Here is a 22,228-nt window from a genome sequence, read left to right as displayed (position 1 = left end):
AGCGCGTTCGGCTGTTAACCGAAAGGTTGGTGGTTCGAGCCCATCCGGGAGCGGTGTTGTGAGGTCTTAGATGTAACGTAAAATTCAGAGTTTTTTAAAAATAACTGACGAACATTTAATTTTTGGGCTTACTTGGCGCAATGGTTAGAGCGTTCAGCTGTTATTCAAAAGGTTTGTGGTTCGAGCCCATCCGGGAGCGGTGTTGTGAAGTCTCAGATGTGACGTAAAAAGTCAAAGTTTTTCCACGATACCTGACGACCATTTCATTTCTGAGCTTCCTTGGCTCCATGGTTAGCGTGTTCGGATGTTAACCTTAAGGTTGGTGGTTCGAGCCCACCCGGGAGCAGTGTTGTGAAGTCTCAAATGTAACGTAAAAAGTCAAAGTTTTTCCACATACCCGACAAACATTTAATCTTTGGGCTTCCGTGGCGCAATGGTTAGCGCGTTCGGCTCTTAACTGAAAGGTTGGTGGTTCGAGACCATCCGGGAGCGGTGTTGTGAGGTCTCAGATGTGACGTAAAAAGTCAAAGTTTTTCCACAATACCTGACGAACATTTAATCTTTGGGCTTCCGTGGCGCAATGGTTAGCGCGTTCGGCTGTTAACCGAAAGGTTGGTGGTTCGAACCCATCCGTGAGCGGTGTTGTGAGGTCTAAGATGTGACGTAAAAAGTCAAAGTTTTTCCACAATACCTGACGAACATTTAATTTTTGGGCTTCCGTGGCGCAATGGTTAGCGCGTTCGGCTGTTAACCGAAAGGTTGGTGGTTCGAGCCCACCCGGGAGCGGTGTTGTGAAATCTCACATGTAACGTAAAAATCCAAAGTTTTTCCACAATACCTGACGAACATTTAATCTTTGGGCTTCCGTTGCGCAATGGTTAACGCCGTCGGCTGTTAACCGAAAGGTTGGTGGTTCGAGCCCATCCGGGAGCTGTGTTGTGAGGTCTTAGATGTAACGTAAAATTCAGAATTTTTTAAATATAACTGACGAACATTTAATTTTTGGGCTTCCGTGGCGCAAAGGTTAGAGCGTTCAGCTGTTATTCAAAAGGTTTGTGGTTCGAGCACATCCGGGAGCGGTGTTGTGAAGTCTCAGATGTGACGTAAATAGTTAAAGTTTTTCCACAATACCTGACGAACATTTAATCTTTGGGCTTCCGTGGCGCAATGGTTAGCGCGTTCGGCTGTTAACCGAAAGGTTGGCGGTTTGAGCCCACCCGGGAGCGGTGTTGTGAGATCTCACATGTAACGTAAAAATCCGAAGTTTTTCCACAATACCTGACGAACATTTAATCTTTGGGCTTCCGTTGCGCAATGTTTAACGCCGTCGGCTGTTAACCGAAAGGTTGGTGGTTCGAGCCCATCCGGGAGCGGTGTTGTGAGGTCTTAGATGTAACGTAAAATTCAGAGTTTTTTAAAAATATCTGACGAACATTTAATTTTTGGGCTTCCGTGGCGCAATGGTTAGCGCGTTCAGCTGTTATTCAAAAGGTTTGAGGTTCGAGCCCATCCGGGAGCGGTGTTTTGAAGTCTCGGATGTGACGTACAAAGTCAGAGTTTTTCCACAATACCTGACGACCATTTCATTTCTGAGCTTCCTTGGCTCGAAGGTTAGCGCGTTCGGATGTTAACCAAAAAGTTGGTGGTTCGAGCCCACCCGGCTGCCGTGTTGTGAAGTCTCAAATGTAACGTAAAAAGCCAAAGTTTTTCCACAATACCTGACGACCGTTTAATTTTTGAGCTTCCGTGGCGCAATGGTTAGCGCGTTCGGCTGTTAACCGAAAGGTTGGTGGTTCGAGCCCACCCGGGAGCGGTGTTGTGAGATCTCAAACGTAATGTCAAATGCCAAAGTTTTTCCACAATACCTGACAAACATTTAATCTTTGGGCTTCCGTGGCGCAATGGTTAGCGCGTTCGGCTGTTAACCGAAAGGTTGGTGGTTCGAACCCATCCGTGAGCGGTGTTGTGAGGTCTCAGATGTGACGTAAAAAGTCAAAGTTTTTCCACAATACCTGACGAACATTTAATTTTTGGGCTTCCGTGGCGCAATGGTTAGCGCGTTCGGCTGTTAACCGAAAGATTGGTGGTTCGAGCCCACCCGGGAGCGGTGTTGTGAGGTCTTAGATGTAACGTAAAATTCAGAGTTTTTTAAATATAACTGACGAACATTTAATTTTTGGGCTTCCGTGGCGCAAAGGTTAGAGCGTTCAGCTGTTATTCAAAAGGTTTGTGGTTCGAGCACATCCGGGAGCGGTGTTGTGAAGTCTCAGATGTGCTGTAAATAGTTAAAGTTTTTCCACAATACCTGACAAACATTTAATCTTTGGGCTTCCGTTGCACAATGGTTAAAGCCGTCGGCTGTTAACCGAAAGGTTGGTGGTTCGAGCCCATCCGGGAGCGGTGTTGTGAGGTCTCAGATGTGACGTAAAAAGTCAAAGTTTTTCCACAATACCTGACGAACATTTAATCTTTGGGCTTCCGTGGCGCAATGGTTAGCGCGTTCGGCTGTTAACCAAAAGGTTGGTGGTTCGAGCCCATCCGAGAGCGGTGTTGTGAGGTCTCAGATGTGACGTAAAAAGTCAAAGTTTTTCCACAATACCTGACGAACATTTAATCTTTGGGCTTCCGTGGCGCAATGGTTAGCGCGTTCGGCTGTTAACCGAAAGGTTGGCGGTTTGAGCCCACCCGGGAGCGGTGTTGTGAGATCTCACATGTAACGTAAAAATCCAAAGTTTTTCCACAATACCTGACGAACATTTAATCTTTGGGCTTCCGTTGCGCAATGTTTAACGCCGTCGGCTGTTAACCGAAAGGTTGGTGGTTCGAGCCCATCCGGGAGCGGTGTTGTGAGGTCTTAGATGTAACGTAAAATTCAGAGTTTTTTAAAAATATCTGACGAACATTTAATTTTTGGGCTTCCGTGGCGCAATGGTTAGCGCGTTCAGCTGTTATTCAAAAGGTTTGAGGTTCGAGCCCATCCGGGAGCGGTGTTTTGAAGTCTCGGATGTGACGTACAAAGTCAGAGTTTTTCCACAATACCTGACGACCATTTCATTTCTGAGCTTCCTTGGCTCGAAGGTTAGCGCGTTCGGATGTTAACCAAAAGGTTGGTGGTTCGAGCCCACCCGGCTGCCGTGTTGTGAAGTCTCAAATGTAACGTAAAAAGCCAAAGTTTTTCCACAATACCTGACGAACATTTAATTTTTGGGCTTACTTGGCGCAATGGTTAGAGCGTTCAGCTGTTATTCAAAAGGTTTGTGGTTCGAGCCCATCCGGGAGCGGTGTTGTGAAGTCTCAGATGTGACGTAAAAAGTCAAAGTTTTTCCACAATACCTGACGACCATTTCATTTCTGAGCTTCCTTGGCTCCATGGTTAGCGTGTTCGGATGTTAACCTTAAGGTTGGTGGTTCGAGCCCACCCGGGAGCAGTGTTGTGAAGTCTCAAATGTAACGTAAAAAGTCAAAGTTTTTCCACATACCTGACGACCATTTAATTTTTGAGCTTCCGTGGCGCAATGGTTAGCGCGTTCGGCTGTTAACCGAAAGGTTGGTGGTTCGAGACCATCCGGGAGCGGTGTTGTGAGGTCTTAGATGTAACGTAAAATTCAGAGTTTTTTAAAAATAACTGACGAACATTTAATTTTTGGGCTTACTTGGCGCAATGGTTAGAGCGTTCAGCTGTTATTCAAAAGGTTTGTGGTTCGAGCCCATCCGGGAGCGGTGTTGTGAAGTCTCAGATGTGACGTAAAAAGTCAAAGTTTTTCCACAATACCTGACGACCATTTCATTTCTGAGCTTCCTTGGCTCCATGGTTAGCGTGTTCGGATGTTAACCTTAAGGTTGGTGGTTCGAGCCCACCCGGGAGCAGTGTTGTGAAGTCTCAAATGTAACGTAAAAAGTCAAAGTTTTTCCACATACCTGACAAACATTTAATCTTTGGGCTTCCGTGGCGCAATGGTTAGCGCGTTCGGCTCTTAACTGAAAGGTTGGTGGTTCGAGACCATCCGGGAGCGGTGTTGTGAGGTCTCAGATGTGACGTAAAAAGTCAAAGTTTTTCCACAATACCTGACGAACATTTAATCTTTGGGCTTCCGTGGCGCAATGGTTAGCGCGTTCGGCTGTTAACCAAAAGGTTGGTGGTTCGAGCCCATCCGAGAGCGGTGTTGTGAGGTCTCAGATGTGACGTAAAAAGTCAAAGTTTTTCCACAATACCTGACGAACATTTAATCTTTGGGCTTCCGTGGCGCAATGGTTAGCGCGTTCGGCTGTTAACCGAAAGGTTGGCGGTTTGAGCCCACCCGGGAGCGGTGTTGTGAGATCTCACATGTAACGTAAAAATCCGAAGTTTTTCCACAATACCTGACGAACATTTAATCTTTGGGCTTCCGTTGCGCAATGTTTAACGCCGTCGGCTGTTAACCGAAAGGTTGGTGGTTCGAGCCCATCCGGGAGCGGTGTTGTGAGGTCTTAGATGTAACGTAAAATTCAGAGTTTTTTAAAAATATCTGACGAACATTTAATTTTTGGGCTTCCGTGGCGCAATGGTTAGCGCGTTCAGCTGTTATTCAAAAGGTTTGAGGTTCGAGCCCATCCAGGAGCGGTGTTTTGAAGTCTCGGATGTGACGTACAAAGTCAGAGTTTTTCCACAATACCTGACGACCATTTCATTTCTGAGCTTCCTTGGCTCGAAGGTTAGCGCGTTCGGATGTTAACCAAAAGGTTGGTGGTTCGAGCCCACCCGGCTGCCGTGTTGTGAAGTCTCAAATGTAACGTAAAAAGCCAAAGTTTTTCCACAATACCTGACGACCGTTTAATTTTTGAGCTTCCGTGGCGCAATGGTTAGCGCGTTCGGCTGTTAACCGAAAGGTTGGTGGTTCGAGCCCTACCGGGAGCGGTGTTGTGAGATCTCAAACGTAATGTCAAATGCCAAAGTTTTTCCACAATACCTGACAAACATTTAATCTTTGGGCTTCCGTGGCGCAATGGTTAGCGCGTTCGGCTGTTAACTGAAAGGTTGGTGGTTCGAGACCATCCGGGAGCGGTGTTGTGAGGTCTCAGATGTGACGTAAAAAGTCAAAGTTTTTCCACAATACCTGACGAACATTTAATCTTTGGGCTTCCGTGGCGCAATGGTTAGCGCGTTCGGCTGTTAACCGAAAGGTTGGTGGTTCGAGCCCATCCGTGAGCGGTGTTGTGAGGTCTCAGATGTGACGTAAAAAGTCAAAGTTTTTCCACAATACCTGACGAACATTTAATTTTTGTGCTTCCGTGGCGCAATGGTTAGCGCGTTCGGCTGTTAACCGAAAGGTTGGTTGTTCGAGCCCACCCGGGAGCGGTGTTGTGAAATCTCATATGTAACGTAAAAATCCAAACTTTTTCCACAATACCTGACGAACATTTAATCGTTGGGCTTCCGTTGCGCAATGGTTAACGCCGTCGGCTGTTACCGAAAGGTTGGTGGTTCGAGCCCATCCGGGAGCGGTGTTGTGAGGTCTTAGATGTAACGTAAAATTCAGAGTTTTTTAAAAATAACTGACGAACATTTAATTTTTGGGCTTACTTGGCGCAATGGTTAGAGCGTTCAGCTGTTATTCAAAAGGTTTGTGGTTCGAGCCCATCCGGGAGCGGTGTTGTGAAGTCTCAGATGTGACGTAAAAAGTCAAAGTTTTTCCACAATACCTGACGACCATTTCATTTCTGAGCTTCCTTGGCTCCATGGTTAGCGTGTTCGGATGTTAACCTTAAGGTTGGTGGTTCGAGCCCACCCGGGAGCAGTGTTGTGAAGTCTCAAATGTAACGTAAAAAGTCAAAGTTTTTCCACATACCTGACAAACATTTAATCTTTGGGCTTCCGTGGCGCAATGGTTAGCGCGTTCGGCTGTTAACCGAAAGGTTGGTGGTTCGAGCCCATCCGTGAGCGGTGTTGTGAGGTCTCAGATGTGACGTAAAAAGTCAAAGTTTTTCCACAATACCTGACGAACATTTAATTTTTGGGCTTCCGTGGCGCAATGGTTAGCGCGTTCGGCTGTTAACCGAAAGGTTGGTTGTTCGAGCCCACCCGGGAGCGGTGTTGTGAAATCTCATATGTAACGTAAAAATCCAAACTTTTTCCACAATACCTGACGAACATTTAATCGTTGGGCTTCCGTTGCGCAATGGTTAACGCCGTCGTCTGTTACCGAAAGGTTGGTGGTTCGAGCCCATCCGGGAGCGGTGTTGTGAGGTCTTAGATGTAACGTAAAATTCAGAGTTTTTTAAAAATAACTGACGAACATTTAATTTTTGGGCTTACTTGGCGCAATGGTTAGAGCGTTCAGCTGTTATTCAAAAGGTTTGTGGTTCGAGCCCATCCGGGAGCGGTGTTGTGAAGTCTCAGATGTGACGTAAAAAGTCAAAGTTTTTCCACGATACCTGACGACCATTTCATTTCTGAGCTTCCTTGGCTCCATGGTTAGCGTGTTCGGATGTTAACCTTAAGGTTGGTGGTTCGAGCCCACCCGGGAGCAGTGTTGTGAAGTCTCAAATGTAACGTAAAAAGTCAAAGTTTTTCCACATACCTGACAAACATTTAATCTTTGGGCTTCCGTGGCGCAATGGTTAGCGCGTTCGGCTCTTAACTGAAAGGTTGGTGGTTCGAGACCATCCGGGAGCGGTGTTGTGAGTCCTCAGATGTGACGTAAAAAGTCAAAGTTTTTCCACAATACCTGACGAACATTTAATCTTTGGGCTTCCGTGGCGCAATGGTTAGCGCGTTCGGCTGTTAACCGAAAGGTTGGTGGTTCGAACCCATCCGTGAGCGGTGTTGTGAGGTCTAAGATGTGACGTAAAAAGTCAAAGTTTTTCCACAATACCTGACGAACATTTAATTTTTGGGCTTCCGTGGCGCAATGGTTAGCGCGTTCGGCTGTTAACCGAAAGGTTGGTGGTTCGAGCCCACCCGGGAGCGGTGTTGTGAAATCTCACATGTAACGTAAAAATCCAAAGTTTTTCCACAATACCTGACGAACATTTAATCTTTGGGCTTCCGTTGCGCAATGGTTAACGCCGTCGGCTGTTAACCGAAAGGTTGGTGGTTCGAGCCCATCCGGGAGCTGTGTTGTGAGGTCTTAGATGTAACGTAAAATTCAGAATTTTTTAAATATAACTGACGAACATTTAATTTTTGGGCTTCCGTGGCGCAAAGGTTAGAGCGTTCAGCTGTTATTCAAAAGGTTTGTGGTTCGAGCACATCCGGGAGCGGTGTTGTGAAGTCTCAGATGTGACGTAAATAGTTAAAGTTTTTCCACAATACCTGACGAACATTTAATCTTTGGGCTTCCGTGGCGCAATGGTTAGCGCGTTCGGCTGTTAACCGAAAGGTTGGCGGTTTGAGCCCACCCGGGAGCGGTGTTGTGAGATCTCACATGTAACGTAAAAATCCGAAGTTTTTCCACAATACCTGACGAACATTTAATCTTTGGGCTTCCGTTGCGCAATGTTTAACGCCGTCGGCTGTTAACCGAAAGGTTGGTGGTTCGAGCCCATCCGGGAGCGGTGTTGTGAGGTCTTAGATGTAACGTAAAATTCAGAGTTTTTTAAAAATATCTGACGAACATTTAATTTTTGGGCTTCCGTGGCGCAATGGTTAGCGCGTTCAGCTGTTATTCAAAAGGTATGAGGTTCGAGCCCATCCGGGAGCGGTGTTTTGAAGTCTCGGATGTGACGTACAAAGTCAGAGTTTTTCCACAATACCTGACGACCATTTCATTTCTGAGCTTCCTTGGCTCGAAGGTTAGCGCGTTCGGATGTTAACCAAAAAGTTGGTGGTTCGAGCCCACCCGGCTGCCGTGTTGTGAAGTCTCAAATGTAACGTAAAAAGCCAAAGTTTTTCCACAATACCTGACGACCGTTTAATTTTTGAGCTTCCGTGGCGCAATGGTTAGCGCGTTCGGCTGTTAACCGAAAGGTTGGTGGTTCGAGCCCACCCGGGAGCGGTGTTGTGAGATCTCAAACGTAATGTCAAATGCCAAAGTTTTTCCACAATACCTGACAAACATTTAATCTTTGGGCTTCCGTGGCGCAATGGTTAGCGCGTTCGGCTGTTAACCGAAAGGTTGGTGGTTCGAACCCATCCGTGAGCGGTGTTGTGAGGTCTCAGATGTGACGTAAAAAGTCAAAGTTTTTCCACAATACCTGACGAACATTTAATTTTTGGGCTTCCGTGGCGCAATGGTTAGCGCGTTCGGCTGTTAACCGAAAGATTGGTGGTTCGAGCCCACCCGGGAGCGGTGTTGTGAGGTCTTAGATGTAACGTAAAATTCAGAGTTTTTTAAATATAACTGACGAACATTTAATTTTTGGGCTTCCGTGGCGCAAAGGTTAGAGCGTTCAGCTGTTATTCAAAAGGTTTGTGGTTCGAGCACATCCGGGAGCGGTGTTGTGAAGTCTCAGATGTGACGTAAATAGTTAAAGTTTTTCCACAATACCTGACAAACATTTAATCTTTGGGCTTCCGTTGCACAATGGTTAAAGCCGTCGGCTGTTAACCGAAAGGTTGGTGGTTCGAGCCCATCCGGGAGCGGTGTTGTGAGGTCTCAGATGTGACGTAAAAAGTCAAAGTTTTTCCACAATACCTGACGAACATTTAATCTTTGGGCTTCCGTGGCGCAATGGTTAGCGCGTTCGGCTGTTAACCAAAAGGTTGGTGGTTCGAGCCCATCCGAGAGCGGTGTTGTGAGGTCTCAGATGTGACGTAAAAAGTCAAAGTTTTTCCACAATACCTGACGAACATTTAATCTTTGGGCTTCCGTGGCGCAATGGTTAGCGCGTTCGGCTGTTAACCGAAAGGTTGGCGGTTTGAGCCCACCCGGGAGCGGTGTTGTGAGATCTCACATGTAACGTAAAAATCCAAAGTTTTTCCACAATACCTGACGAACATTTAATCTTTGGGCTTCCGTTGCGCAATGTTTAACGCCGTCGGCTGTTAACCGAAAGGTTGGTGGTTCGAGCCCATCCGGGAGCGGTGTTGTGAGGTCTTAGATGTAACGTAAAATTCAGAGTTTTTTAAAAATATCTGACGAACATTTAATTTTTGGGCTTCCGTGGCGCAATGGTTAGCGCGTTCAGCTGTTATTCAAAAGGTTTGAGGTTCGAGCCCATCCGGGAGCGGTGTTTTGAAGTCTCGGATGTGACGTACAAAGTCAGAGTTTTTCCACAATACCTGACGACCATTTCATTTCTGAGCTTCCTTGGCTCGAAGGTTAGCGCGTTCGGATGTTAACCAAAAGGTTGGTGGTTCGAGCCCACCCGGCTGCCGTGTTGTGAAGTCTCAAATGTAACGTAAAAAGCCAAAGTTTTTCCACAATACCTGACGAACATTTAATTTTTGGGCTTACTTGGCGCAATGGTTAGAGCGTTCAGCTGTTATTCAAAAGGTTTGTGGTTCGAGCCCATCCGGGAGCGGTGTTGTGAAGTCTCAGATGTGACGTAAAAAGTCAAAGTTTTTCCACAATACCTGACGACCATTTCATTTCTGAGCTTCCTTGGCTCCATGGTTAGCGTGTTCGGATGTTAACCTTAAGGTTGGTGGTTCGAGCCCACCCGGGAGCAGTGTTGTGAAGTCTCAAATGTAACGTAAAAAGTCAAAGTTTTTCCACATACCTGACGACCATTTAATTTTTGAGCTTCCGTGGCGCAATGGTTAGCGCGTTCGGCTGTTAACCGAAAGGTTGGTGGTTCGAGCCCATCCGGGAGCGGTGTTGTGAGGTCTCAGATGTGACGTAAAAAGTCAAAGTTTTTCCACAATACCTGACGACCATTTCATTTCTGAGCTTCCGTGGCGCAATGGTTAGCGCGTTCGGCTGTTAACCGAAAGGTTGGTGATTCGAGCCCATCCGTGAGCGGTGTTGTGAGGTCTCAGATGTGACGTAAAAAGTCAAAGTTTTTCCACAATACCTGACGAACATTTAATTTTTGGGCTTCCGTGGCGCAATGGTTAGCGCGTTCGGCTGTTAACCGAAAGGTTGGTGGTTCGAGCCCACCCGGGAGCGGTGTTGTGAAATCTCACATGTAACGTAAAAATCCAAAGTTTTTCCACAATACCTGACGAACATTAAATCGTTGGGCTTCCGTTGCGCAATGGTTAACGCCGTCGGCTGTTAACCGAAAGGTTGGTGGTTCGAGCCCATCCGGGAGCGGTGTTGTGAGGTCTTAGATGTAACGTAAAATTCAGAGTTTTTTAAAAATACCTGACGAACATTTAATCTCTGGGCTTCCGTGGCGCAATGGTTAGCGCGTTCGGCTGTTAACCGAAAGGTTGGTGGTTCGAACCCACCCGGGATCGGTGTTGTGAGCTCTCACATGTAACGTAAAAAGCCAAAGTGTTTCCACAATAGCCGACGACCATTTAATTTTTGGGCTTCCGTTGCGCAATCGTTAACGCCGTCGGCTGTTAACCGAAAGGTTGGTGGTTCGAGCCCATCCGGGAGCTGTGTTGTGAGGTCTTAGATGTAACGTAAAATTCAGAGTTTTTTAATAATAACTGACGAACATTTTATTTTTGGGCTTCCGTGGCGCAATGGTTAGAGCGTTCAGCTGTTATTCAAAAGGTTTGTGGTTCGAGCCCATCCGGGAGCGGTGTTGTGAAGTCTTAGATGTGACGTAAAAAGTCAAAGTTTTTCCACAATACCTGACGAACATTTAATCTTTGGGCTTCCGTTGCACAATGGTTAACGCCGTCGGCTGTTAACCGAAAGGTTGGTGGTTCGAGCCCATCCGGGAGCGGTGTTGTGTGGTCTTAGATGTAACGTAAAATTCAGAGTTTTTTAAAAATAACTGACGAACATTTAATTTTTGGTCTTCCGTGGCGCAATGGTTATAGCGTTCAGATGTTATTCAAAAGGTTTGTGGTTCGAGCCCATCCGGGAGCGGTGTTGTGAAGTCTCAGATGTGACGTAAAAAGTCAAAGTTTTTCCACAATACCTGACGAACATTTAATCTTTGGGCTTCCGTGGCGCAATGGTTAGCGCGTTCGGCTGTTAACCGAAAGGTTGGTGGTTCGAGCCCACCCGGGAGCGGTGTTGTGAGATCTCACATGTAACGTAAAAATCCAAAGTTTTTCCACAATACCTGACGAACATTTAATCTTTGGGCTTCCGTTGCGCAATGGTTAACGCCGTCGGCTGTTAACCGAAAGGTTGGTGGTTTGAGCCCATCCGGGAGCGGTGTTGTGAGGTCTTAGATGTAACGTAAAATTCAGAGTTTTTTAAAAATAACTGACGAATATTAAATTTTTGGGCTTCCGTGGCGCAATGTTTAGAGCGTTCAGCTGTTATTCAAAAATTTTGTGGTTCGAGCCCATCCGGGAGCGGTAATGTGAGGTCTTAGATGTAGCGTAAAATTCAGAGTTTTTTAAAAATTCCTTACGAACATTTAATCTTTGGGCTTCCGTGGCGCAATGGTTATAGCGTTCAGATGTTATTCAAAAGGTTTGTGGTTCGAGCCCATCCGGGAGCGGTGTTGTGAAGTCTCAGATGTGACGTAAAAAGTCAAAGTTTTTCCACAATACCTGACGAACATTTAATCTTTGGGCTTCCGTTGCGCAATGGTTAACGCCGTCGGCTGTTAACCGAAAGGTTGGTGGTTCGAGCCCATCCGGGAGCGGTAATGTGAGGTCTTAGATGTAACGTAAAATTCAGAGTTTTTTAAAAATACCTGACGAACATTTAATCTTTGGGCTTCCGTGGCGCAATGGTTAGCGCGTTCGGCTGTTAACCGAAAGGTTGGTGGTTCGAGCCCACCCGGGATCGGTGTTGTGAGCTCTCACATGTAACGTAAAAAGCCAAAGTGTTTCCACAATAGCCGACGACCATTTAATTTTTGGGCTTCCGTTGCGCAATGGTTAACGCCGTCGGCTGTTAACCGAAAGGTTGGTGGTTCGAGCCCATCTGGGAGCTGTGTTGTGAGGTCTTAGATGTAACGTAAAATTCAGAGTTTTTTAAAAATAACTGACGAACATTTAATTTTTGGGCTTCCGTGGCGCAATGGTTAGAGCGTTCAGCTGTTATTCAAAAGGTTTGTGGTTCGAGCCAATCCGGGAGCGGTGTTGTGAAGTCTCAGATGTGACGTAAAAAGTCAAAGTTTTTCAACAATACCTGACGAACATTTAATCTTTGGGCTTCCGTGGCGCAATGGTTAGCGCGTTCGGCTGTTAACCGAAAGGTTGGTGGTTCGAGCCCACCCGGGAGCGGTGTTGTGAAGTCTCAAATGTAACGTAAAAAGCCAAAGTTTTTCCACAATATTTGACGACCATTTAATTTTTGGGCTTCCGTGGCGCAATGGTTAGCGCCGTGGGCTCTTAACCGAAAGGTTGGTGGATGGAGCCCACCCGGGAGCGGTGTTGTGAGATCTCAAGTGTAACGTAAAAATCCAAAGTTTTTCCACAATACCTGACGAACATTTAATCTTTGGGATGCCGTTGCGCAATGGTTAGCGCCGTGGGCTGTTAACCGAAAGGTTGGTGGTTCGAGCCCATCCGGGAGCGGTGTTGTGAGGTCTTTGATGTAACGTAAAATTCAGAGTTTTTCCACAATACCTGACGAACATTTAATCTTTGGGCTTCCGTTGCGCAATCGTTAGCGCGTTCAGCTGTTATTCAAAAGGTTTGTGGTTCGAGCCCATCCGGGAGCGGGTTTGCAAGGTCTCAATCGAGATGAAATCACTTTTAATGAGTATTTTATAGGTAATTAAGCTGAATTCGGTCAAAACTTTGTCCAGAAAAAAATGCATTAAAATGTGTACCGAAAAAATCGCATGTTTTTTTTCTTCAAGATACAAAATCCGTGACAACGATTTCTTATTGAAAATGGAATTTTAACAGTTTTATGAATGAATATCGTTACATTTGCTTGAATTAAAGCAAAAAGTACAAAAATAATGGTTTCATTGGTTATATTTGAAAATAGTGAAAAAAAACTCAAAATGTGCTTTTCTGGTCGAGAAACGTCGATTTTGAAAATGTTATTAAAAATCGAGGTACATTTTTATTTATTGATCAATCGAGATGAAATCACTTTTAATGAGTATTTTTTAAGTATTTAAGCTAAATTCGGTCAAAAATTTGTCCAGAAAAAAATCCGTTCAAAAGTGTACCGAAAAAATCGCATGTTTTTTTCTTCAAGATACATTTCCGTGACAACGATTTCTTATTGAAAATTGAATTTCAACAGTTTTTTGAATGAATATCGTTACATTAACATGAATTAAAACAAAAAGTACAAAAACTATGGTTTCAGTAAATATATTTGAAAATAGTGAAAAAATTCGGAAAATGTGCTTCTCTGGTCGAGAAACGTCGATTTTGAAAATGTTATTAAAAATCGAAGTACATTTTTATTTATTGATCAATCGAGATGAAATCACTTTTAATGAGTATTTTATAGGTAATTAAGCTGAATTCGGTCAAAAATTTGTCCAAAAGAAAATGCATTAAAAAGTGTACCGAAAAAATAGCATGTTTTTTTTGTCAAGATACAAAATCCGTGACAACGATTTCTTATTGAAAATTGAATTTGAACAGTTTTTTGAATGAATATCGCTACATTTGCTTGAATTAAAGCAAAAAGTACAAAAATAATAGTTTCAGTGATTATATTTGAAAATAGTGAAAAAATTCTCAAAATGTGCTTCTCAGGTCGAGAAACGTCGATTTTGAAAATGTTATTAAAAATCGAGGTACATTTTTACTTATTGATCAATCGAGATGAAATCACTTTTAATTAGTATTTTTTAGGTAAATAAGCTGAATTGGGTCATAAATATGTCCAGAAAATAATGCATTAAAAAGTGTACCGAAAAAATCGCATGTTTTTTTTTCATCAAGATACAAAATCCGTGACAACGATTTCTTATTTAAAATTGAATTTGAACAGTTTTTTGAATGAATATCGTTACATTTGCATGAATTAAAACAAAAAGTACAAAAACTATGGTTTCAGTGATTATATTTGAAAATAGTGAAAAAATTCTCAAAATGTGCTTCTCTGGTCGAGAGACGTCGATTTTGAAAATGTTATTAAAAATCGAGGTACATTTTTATTTATTGATCAATCGAGATGAAATCACTTTTAATGAATATTTTATAGATAATTAAGCTGAATTCGGTCAAAAATTTGTCCAGAAAAAAATGCATTCAAAAGTGTACCGAAAAAATCGCATGTTTTTTTTCTTCAAGTTACAAAATCCGTGACAACGATTTCTTATTTAAAATTGAATTTGAACAGTTTTTTGAATGAATATCGTTACATTTGCATGAATTAAAACAAAAAGTACAAAAACTATGGTTTCAGTGATTATATTTGAAAATAGTGAAAAAATTCTCAAAATGTGCTTCTCTGGTCGAGAGACGTCGATTTTGAAAATGTTATTAAAAATCGAGGTACATTTTTATTTATTGATCAATCGAGATAAAATCACTTTTAATGAGTATTTTATAGATAATTAAGCTGAATTCGGTCAAATATTTGTCCCGAAGAAAATGCATTAAAAAGTGTACTGAAAAAATAGCATGTTTTTTTTCTTCAAGATACAAGATCCGTGACAACAATTTCTTATTGAAAATTGAATTTGAACAGTTTTTTGAATGAATATCGTTACATTTGCTTGAATTAAAGCAAAAAGTACAAAAATAATGGTTTCATTGGTTATATTTGAAAATTGTGAAAAAATTCTCAAAATGTGTTTCTCTGGTCGAGAAACGTCGATTTTGAAAATGTTATTAAAAATCGAGGTACATTTTTATTTATTGATCAATCGAGATGAAATCACTTTGTATTTTAAAGGTAATTAAGCTGAATTCGGTCAAAAATTTGTCCAGAAGAAAATGCATTAAAAAGTGTACCGAAAAAATAGCATGTTTTTTTCTTCAAGATACAAAATCCGTGACAACGATTTCTTATTGAAAATTGAATTTGAACAGTTTTTTGAATGAATATCGTTACATTTGCTTGAATTAAAGCAAAAAGTACAAAAATAATGGTTTCAATGATTATATTTGAAAATAGTGAAAAAATTCTCAAAATGTGCTTCTCTGGCCGAGAAACGTCGATTTTGAAAATGTTATTAAAAATCGAGGTACATTTTTATTTATTGATCAATCGAGATGAAATCACTTTTAATGAATATTTTATAGATAATTAAGCTGAATTCGGTCAAAATTTTGTCCAGAAAAAAATGCATTCAAAAGTGTACCGAAAAAATCGCATGTTTTTTTCTTCAAGTTACAAAATCCGTGACAACGATTTCTTATTTAAAATTGAATTTGAACAGTTTTTTGAATGAATATCGTTACATTTGCATGAATTAAAACAAAAAGTACAAAAACTATGGTTTCAGTGATTATATTTGAAAATAGTGAAAAAATTCTCAAAATGTGCTTCTCTGGTCGAGAGACGTCGATTTTGAAAATGTTATTAAAAATCGAGGTACATTTTTATTTATTGATCAATCGAGATGAAATCACTTTTAATGAATATTTTATAGATAATTAAGCTGAATTTGGTCAAAAATTTGTCCAGAAAAAAATGCATTAAAAAGTGTACCGAAAAAATCGCATGTTTTTTTTTGACAGCAATTTCTTATTGAAAATTCAATTTGAACAGTTTTTTGAATGAATATCGATACATTTGCTTGAATTAAAGCAAAAAGTACAAAAATAATGGTTTCATTGGTTATATTTGAAAATAGTGAAAAAATTCTCAAAATGTGCTTCTCTGGTCGAGAAACGTCGATTTTGAGAATGTTATTAAAAATCGAGGTACATTTTTATTTATTGATCAATCGAGATAAAATCACTTTTAATGAGTATTTTATAGATAATTAAGCTGAATTCGGTCAAATATTTGTCCCGAAGAAAATGCATTAAAAAGTGTACTGAAAAAATAGCATGTTTTTTTTCTTCAAGATACAAGATCCGTGACAACAATTTCTTATTGAAAATTGAATTTGAACAGTTTTTTGAATGAATATCGTTACATTTGCTTGAATTAAAGCAAAAAGTACAAAAATAATGGTTTCATTGGTTATATTTGAAAATTGTGAAAAAATTCTCAAAATGTGCTTCTCTGGTCGAGAAACGTCGATTTTGAAAATGTTATTAAAAATCGAGGTACATTTTTATTTATTGATCAATCGAGATGAAATCACTTTGTATTTTATAGGTAATTAAGCTGAATTCGGTCAAAAATTTGTCCAGAAGAAAATGCATTAAAAAGTGTACCGAAAAAATAGCATGTTTTTTTCTTCAAGATACAAAATCCGTGACAACGATTTCTTATTGAAAATTGAATTTGAACAGTTTTTTGAATGAATATCGTTACATTTGCTTGAATTAAAGCAAAAAGTACAAAAATAATGGTTTCAATGATTATATTTGAAAATAGTGAAAAAATTCTCAAAATGTGCTTCTCTTGCCGAGAAACGTCGATTTTGAAAATGTTATTAAAAATCGAGGTACATTTTTACTTATTGATCAATCGAGATGAAATCACTTTTAATGAGTATTTTATAGATATTTAAGCTGAATTCGGTAAAAAAATTGTCCAGAAAAAAATGCATTCAAAAGTGTACCGAAAAAATCGCATGTTTTTTTTCTTCAAGATACAAAATCCGTGACAACGATTTCTTGTTGAAAATTGGATTTAAACAGTTTTTGAATGAATATCGTTACATATGCTTGAATTAAAGCAAAAAGTACAAAAATAATGGTTTCATTGATTATATTTGAAAATAGTGAAACAATTCTCAAAATGTGCTTCTCTGGTCGAAAAACGTCGATTTTGAAAATGTTATTAAAAATCGAGGTACATTTTTACTTATTGATCAATCGAGATGAAATCACTTTTAATGAGTATTTTATAGGTAAATAAGCTGAATTGGGTCATAAATATGTCCAGAAAATAATGCATTAAAAAGCGTACCGAAAAAATCGCATGTTTTTTTCTTCAAGATAAAAAATCCATGACAATGATTTCTTATTGAAAATTGAATTTGAACAGTTTTTTGAATGAATATCGTTACATTTACATGAATTAATGCAAAAAGTACAAAAATAATGGTTTCAGTGGTTATATTTGAAAATAGTGAAAAAATTCTCAAAATGTGCTTCTCTGGCCGAGAAACGTCGATTTTGAAAATGTTATTAAAGATCGAGGTACATTTTTATTTATTGATCAATCGAGATGAAATCACTTTTAATGAGTATTTTATAGATAATTAAGCTGAATTCGGTCAAAAATTTGTCCAGAAGAAAATGCATTAAAAAGTGTACTGAAAAAATAGCATGTTTTTTTTCTTCAAGATACAAGATCCGTGACAAGAATTTCTTATTGAAAATTGAATTTGAACAGTTTTTTGAATGAATATCGTTAAATTTGCTTGAATTAAAGCAAAAAGTACAAAAATAATGGTTTCATTGGTTATATTTGAAAATTGTGAAAAAATTCTCAAAATGTGCTTCTCTGGTCGAGAAACGTCGATTTTGAAAATGTTATTAAAAATCGAGGTACATTTTTATTTATTGATCAATCGAGATGAAATCACTTTGTATTTTATAGGTAATTAAGCTGAATTCGGTCAAAAATTTGTCCAGAAGAAAATGCATTAAAAAGTGTACCGAAAAAATAGCATTTTTTTTTCTTCAAGATACAAAATCCGTGACAACGATTTCTTATTGAAAATTGAATTTGAACAGTTTTTTGAATGAATATCGTTACATTTGCTTGAATTAAAGCAAAAAGTACAAAAATAATGGTTTCATTGATTATATTTGAAAATAGTGAAAAAATTCTCAAAATGTGCTTCTCTGGTCGAAAAACGTCGATTTTGAAAATGTTATTAAAAATCGAGGTACATTTTTACTTATTGATCAATCGAGATGAAATCACTTTTAATGAGTATTTTATAGGTAAATAAGCTGAATTGGGTCATAAATATGTCCAGAAAATAATGCATTAAAAAGCGTACCGAAAAAATCGCATGTTTTTTCTTCAAGATAAAAAATCCGTGACAATGATTTCTTATTGAAAATTGAATTTGAACAGTTTTTTGAATGAATATCGTTACATTTGCTTGAATTAAAGCAAAAAGTACAAAAACTATGGTTTCAGTGATTATATTTGAAAATAGTGAAAAAATTCGGAAAATGTGCTTCTCTGGTCGAGAAACGTCGTTTTTGAAAATGTTATTAAAAATCGCGGTACATTTTTATTTATTGATCAATCGAGATGAAATCACTTTTAATGAGTATTTTATAGGTAATAAAGCTGAATTCGGTCAAAAATTTGTCCAAAAGAAAATGCATTAAAAAGTGTACCGAAAAAATCGCATGTTTTTTTTCTTCAAGATACAAGATCCGTGACAACAATTTCTTATTGAAAATTGAATTTGAACAGTTTTTTGAATGAATATCGTTACATTTGCTTGAATTAAAGCAAAAAGTACAAAAATAATGGTTTCAGTGGTTATATTTGAAAATAGTGAAAAAATACTCAGAATGTGCTTCTCTGGCCGAGAAACGTCAATTTTGAAAATGGTATTAAAAATCGAGGTACATTTTTATTTATTGATCAATCGAGATGAAATCACTTTTAATGAGTATTTTATAGATATTTAAGCTGAATTCGGTAAAAAATTTGTACAGAAAAAAATGCATTTTAAAGTTTTCCGAAAAAATCGCTTGTTTTTTTTTCTTCAAGATACAAAATCCGTGACAACGATTTCTTATTGAAAATTGAATTTAAACAGTTTTTTGAATGAATATCGTTACATTTGCTTGAATTTAAGCAAAAAGTACAAAAATAATGGTTTCAGTGGTTATATTTGAAAATAGTGAAAAAATACTCAAAATATGCTTCTCTGGCCGAGAAACGTCGATTTTGAAAATGGTATTAAAAATCAAGGTACATTTTTATTTATTGATCAATCGAGATGAAATCACATTTAATGAGTATTTTATAGATAATTAAGCTGAATTCGGTCAAAAATTTGTCCAGAAGAAAATGCATTAAAAAGTTTACCGAAAAAATAGCATGTTTTTTTTCTTAAAGATACAAAATCCGTGACAACGATTTCTTATTGAAAATTGAATTTGAACAGTTTTTTGAATGAATATCGTTACATTTGCTTGAATTAAAGCAAAAAGTACAAAAATAATGGTTTCATTGATTATATTTGAAAATAGTGAAACAATTCTCAAAATGTGCTTCTCTGGTCGAAAAACGTCGATTTTGAAAATGGTATTAAAAATCGAGGTACATTTTTATTTATTGATCAATCGAGATGAAATCACTTTGTATTTTATAGGTAATTAAGCTGAATTCGGTCAAAAATTTGTCCAGAAGAAAATGCATTAAAAAGTGTACCGAAAAAATAGCATGTTTTTTTCTTCAAGATACAAAATCCGTGACAACGATTTCTTATTGAAAATTGAATTTGAACAGTTTTTTGAATGAATATCGTTACATTTGCTTGAATTAAAGCAAAAAGTACAAAAATAATGGTTTCAATGATTATATTTGAAAATAGTGAAAAAATTCTCAAAATGTGCTTCTCTGGCCGAGAAACGTCGATTTTGAAAATGTTATTAAAAATCGAGGTACATTTTTACTTATTGATCAATCGAGATGAAATCACTTTTAATGAGTATTTTATAGATATTTAAGCTGAATTCGGTAAAAAAATTGTCCAGAAAAAAATGCATTCAAAAGTGTACCGAAAAAATCGCATGTTTTTTTTCTTCAAGATACAAAATCCGTGACAACGATTTCTTGTTGAAAATTGGATTTAAACAGTTTTTGAATGAATATCGTTACATATGCTTGAATTAAAGCAAAAAGTACAAAAATAATGGTTTCATTGATTATATTTGAAAATAGTGAAACAATTCTCAAAATGTGCTTCTCTGGTCGAAAAACGTCGATTTTGAAAATGTTATTAAAAATCGAGGTACATTTTTACTTATTGATCAATCGAGATGAAATCACTTTTAATGAGTATTTTATAGGTAAATAAGCTGAATTGGGTCATAAATATGTCCAGAAAATAATGCATTAAAAAGCGTACCGAAAAAATCGCATGTTTTTTTCTTCAAGATAAAAAATCCATGACAATGATTTCTTATTGAAAATTGAATTTGAACAGTTTTTTGAATGAATATCGTTACATTTACATGAATTAATGCAAAAAGTACAAAAATAATGGTTTCAGTGGTTATATTTGAAAATAGTGAAAAAATTCTCAAAATGTGCTTCTCTGGCCGAGAAACGTCGATTTTGAAAATGTTATTAAAGATCGAGGTACATTTTTATTTATTGATCAATCGAGATGAAATCACTTTTAATGAGTATTTTATAGATAATTAAGCTGAATTCGGTCAAAAATTTGTCCAGAAGAAAATGCATTAAAAAGTGTACTGAAAAAATAGCATGTTTTTTTTCTTCAAGATACAAGATCCGTGACAACAATTTCTTATTGAAAATTGAATTTGAACAGTTTTTTGAATGAATATCGTTAAATTTGCTTGAATTAAAGCAAAAAGTACAAAAATAATGGTTTCATTGGTTATATTTGAAAATTGTGAAAAAATTCTCAAAATGTGCTTCTCTGGTCGAGAAACGTCGATTTTGAAAATGTTATTAAAAATCGAGGTACATTTTTATTTATTGATCAATCGAGATGAAATCACTTTGTATTTTATAGGTAATTAAGCTGAATTCGGTCAAAAATTTGTCCAGAAGAAAATGCATTAAAAAGTGTACCGAAAAAATAGCATTTTTTTTTCTTCAAGATACAAAATCCGTGACAACGATTTCTTATTGAAAATTGAATTTGAACAGTTTTTTGAATGAATATCGTTACATTTGCTTGAATTAAAGCAAAAAGTACAAAAATAATGGTTTCATTGATTATATTTGAAAATAGTGAAAAAATTCTCAAAATGTGCTTCTCTGGTCGAAAAACGTCGATTTTGAAAATGTTATTAAAAATCGAGGTACATTTTTACTTATTGATCAATCGAGATGAAATCACTTTTAATGAGTATTTTATAGGTAAATAAGCTGAATTGGGTCATAAATATGTCCAGAAAATAATGCATTAAAAAGCGTACCGAAAAAATCGCATGTTTTTTTCTTCAAGATAAAAAATCCGTGACAATGATTTCTTATTGAAAATTGAATTTGAACAGTTTTTTGAATGAATATCGTTACATTTGCTTGAATTAAAGCAAAAAGTACAAAAACTATGGTTTCAGTGATTATATTTGAAAATAGTGAAAAAATTCGGAAAATGTGCTTCTCTGGTCGAGAAACGTCGTTTTTGAAAATGTTATTAAAAATCGCGGTACATTTTTATTTATTGATCAATCGAGATGAAATCACTTTTAATGAGTATTTTATAGGTAATAAAGCTGAATTCGGTCAAAAATTTGTCCAAAAGAAAATGCATTAAAAAGTGTACCGAAAAAATCGCATGTTTTTTTTCTTCAAGATACAAGATCCGTGACAACAATTTCTTATTGAAAATTGAATTTGAACAGTTTTTTGAATGAATATCGTTACATTTGCTTGAATTAAAGCAAAAAGTACAAAAATAATGGTTTCAGTGGTTATATTTGAAAATAGTGAAAAAATACTCAGAATGTGCTTCTCTGGCCGAGAAACGTCAATTTTGAAAATGGTATTAAAAATCGAGGTACATTTTTATTTATTGATCAATCGAGATGAAATCACTTTTAATGAGTATTTTATAGATATTTAAGCTGAATTCGGTAAAAAATTTGTACAGAAAAAAATGCATTTTAAAGTTTTCCGAAAAAATCGCTTGTTTTTTTTTCTTCAAGATACAAAATCCGTGACAACGATTTCTTATTGAAAATTGAATTTAAACAGTTTTTTGAATGAATATCGTTACATTTGCTTGAATTTAAGCAAAAAGTACAAAAATAATGGTTTCAGTGGTTATATTTGAAAATAGTGAAAAAATACTCAAAATATGCTTCTCTGGCCGAGAAACGTCGATTTTGAAAATGGTATTAAAAATCAAGGTACATTTTTATTTATTGATCAATCGAGATGAAATCACATTTAATGAGTATTTTATAGATAATTAAGCTGAATTCGGTCAAAAATTTGTCCAGAAGAAAATGCATTAAAAAGTTTACCGAAAAAATAGCATGTTTTTTTTCTTAAAGATACAA

The 22,228-nt window shown here is 37.9% G+C and overlaps 10 non-coding genes across 10 annotated transcripts; all 10 read left to right on the top strand.

Annotated features, from left to right (window-relative positions):
- Positions 1-419: 419 nt before the first annotated feature.
- Positions 420-492, top strand: TRNAK-CUU (transfer RNA lysine (anticodon CUU)). Its single transcript has one exon. It is a non-coding gene; the product is annotated as a tRNA-Lys (tRNA).
- Positions 493-713: 221 nt separating this feature from the next.
- Positions 714-786, top strand: TRNAN-GUU (transfer RNA asparagine (anticodon GUU)). Its single transcript has one exon. It is a non-coding gene; the product is annotated as a tRNA-Asn (tRNA).
- Positions 787-1,740: 954 nt separating this feature from the next.
- On the top strand, positions 1,741-1,813 carry TRNAN-GUU (transfer RNA asparagine (anticodon GUU)). Its single transcript has one exon. It is a non-coding gene; the product is annotated as a tRNA-Asn (tRNA).
- A 2,127-nt stretch (positions 1,814-3,940) lies between these two features.
- TRNAK-CUU (transfer RNA lysine (anticodon CUU)) lies at positions 3,941-4,013 on the top strand. Its single transcript has one exon. It is a non-coding gene; the product is annotated as a tRNA-Lys (tRNA).
- A 2,566-nt stretch (positions 4,014-6,579) lies between these two features.
- Positions 6,580-6,652, top strand: TRNAK-CUU (transfer RNA lysine (anticodon CUU)). The gene has a single exon. It is a non-coding gene; the product is annotated as a tRNA-Lys (tRNA).
- Positions 6,653-6,873: 221 nt separating this feature from the next.
- Positions 6,874-6,946, top strand: TRNAN-GUU (transfer RNA asparagine (anticodon GUU)). The gene has a single exon. It is a non-coding gene; the product is annotated as a tRNA-Asn (tRNA).
- Positions 6,947-7,900: 954 nt separating this feature from the next.
- TRNAN-GUU (transfer RNA asparagine (anticodon GUU)) lies at positions 7,901-7,973 on the top strand. The gene has a single exon. It is a non-coding gene; the product is annotated as a tRNA-Asn (tRNA).
- Positions 7,974-9,955: 1,982 nt separating this feature from the next.
- TRNAN-GUU (transfer RNA asparagine (anticodon GUU)) lies at positions 9,956-10,028 on the top strand. The gene has a single exon. It is a non-coding gene; the product is annotated as a tRNA-Asn (tRNA).
- A 953-nt stretch (positions 10,029-10,981) lies between these two features.
- On the top strand, positions 10,982-11,054 carry TRNAN-GUU (transfer RNA asparagine (anticodon GUU)). Its single transcript has one exon. It is a non-coding gene; the product is annotated as a tRNA-Asn (tRNA).
- A 1,099-nt stretch (positions 11,055-12,153) lies between these two features.
- On the top strand, positions 12,154-12,226 carry TRNAN-GUU (transfer RNA asparagine (anticodon GUU)). The gene has a single exon. It is a non-coding gene; the product is annotated as a tRNA-Asn (tRNA).
- The last annotated feature ends 10,002 nt before the right edge of the window (positions 12,227-22,228 follow it).

The sequence above is a fragment of the Phalangium opilio genome, unplaced genomic scaffold (genome assembly GCF_054372755.1).
Source record: "Phalangium opilio isolate 3A_F unplaced genomic scaffold, DU_Popi_V2 ptg000352l_1, whole genome shotgun sequence".
NCBI lineage: Eukaryota > Metazoa > Arthropoda > Arachnida > Opiliones > Phalangiidae > Phalangium > Phalangium opilio.
This window is presented reverse-complemented; position numbering and strand designations above follow the sequence as displayed.